A 1,849-nucleotide genomic window follows, 5' to 3' on the forward strand; every position below is an offset into this window, starting at 1 on the left:
AATATTTGCTTTGGCTCAACTCTTGGTCACTAGTACTTAATCAGAAGTACAGTGTGTTTAAAACTGTCTTTGAATTCTAGCATTTACTCCTGGACTCTCTTTCAAGCTTCTCCTATCCTATTGAAGTATTATGGGTCCTTTTGCTGCCTTCCTGATGTCCAGAATCTTCACCCAGGTGTGGACATAGTTCAGAATTGCCTTTCTATCTTCCTTACTCAAAGCTCCCAGTAAGAATGTTAATTTTTTGGCGCTGTTAGCTAGGTGTTTAGAAAGCCAATTAAAGTGAGTCAGTGACATTAAGTGATGAATGGCTGACACTCTGAATTCTACTAAAGTGGTACTTGCATTTTTAAAAGGAAATTTCTTAACTTAAAATTTCAATTGGTTTTCCTTTTCAAAACACCCTATCAGTCTGGACTTTCCCAGGAAGGAAGTAGTAGAATAGTTGCATGTGAGGCTTCTCAAACCATTATTTCTGAAGAAAGCTGATTTATATCTAGTAGTAGGGTAGAAAGAAAAGGCTCAAGACCAATCCCAAACCAAACTATTCCTTATCCCATATAGTTTGTGTTCAGTTCAGTTGCTCAGTCGTGTCCGACTCTTTGTGACCCCATGAATAGCAGCATGCCAGGCCTCCCTGTCCATGACCAACTCCCGGAGTTCACCCAAACCCATGTCCATCGAGTCGGTGATGCCATCCAGCCATCTCATCCTCTGTCATCCCCTTCTCCTCCTGCCCTCAATCTTTCCCAGCATCAGGGTCTTTTCAGATGAGTTAGCTCTTCGCATCAGGTGGCCAAAGTATTGGGGTTTCAACTTCAACATCAGTCCTTCCAATGAATATTCAGGACTGATTTCCTTTAGGATGGACTGGTTGGATCTCCTTGCAGTCCAAGGGACTTTCAAGAGTCTTCTCCAACACCACAGTTCAAAACCATCAATTCTTCGGCACTCAGCTTTCTTTATAGTCCAACTCTCACATCCATACATGACCACTGGAAAAACCATAGCCTTGACTAGATGGACCTTTGTTGGCAAAGTAATGTCTGTGCTTTTTCATATGCTGTCTAGGTTGGTCATAACTTTCCTTCCAAGGAGTAAGCGTCCTTTAATTTCATGGCTGCAGTCACCATCTGCAGTGATTTTGGAGCCCAGAAAAAAAGTCAGCCACCATTTCCACTGTTTCCCCATCTATTTGCCATGAAGTGATGGGACGAGATGCCATGATCTTAGTTTTCTGAATGTTGAGCTTTAAGCCAGCTTTCTCACTCTCCTCTTTCACTTTCATCAAGAGGTTCTTTAGTTCTTCTTCGCTTTCTGCCATAAGGATGGTATCATCTGTATATCTGAGGTTATTGATATTTCTCCTGGCAATCTTGATTCCAGCTTGTGCTTGCTCCAGCCCAGCGTTTCTCATGATGTACTCTGCATATAAGTTAAATAAGTATGGTGACAATATACGGTCTTGACGTACTCCTTTTCCTATTTGGAAGCAGTCTGTTGTTCCATGTCTAGTTCTAACTGTTGCTTCCTGACCTGCATACACGTTTCTCAAGAGGCAGGTCAGGTGGTCTGGTATTCCCATTTCTTTCAGAATTTTCCACAGTCTTCCAACAATACAAGAGAAGACTCTTCACATGGACATCACCAGGTGGTCGACACCAAAATCAGATTGATTATATTCTTTGCAGCCAAAGATGGAGAAGCTCTATACAGTCAGCAAAAACAAGACCGGGAGCTGACTGTGGCTCAGATCATGAACTCCTTATTACCAAATTCAGACTGAAATTGAAGAAAGTAGGGAAAACCACTAGACCATTCAGGTATGACCTAAGTCAAATCCCTTATG

Source organism: Bubalus bubalis, chromosome 7, assembly GCF_019923935.1.
Source record: "Bubalus bubalis isolate 160015118507 breed Murrah chromosome 7, NDDB_SH_1, whole genome shotgun sequence".
NCBI classification, from domain to species: domain Eukaryota; kingdom Metazoa; phylum Chordata; class Mammalia; order Artiodactyla; family Bovidae; genus Bubalus; species Bubalus bubalis.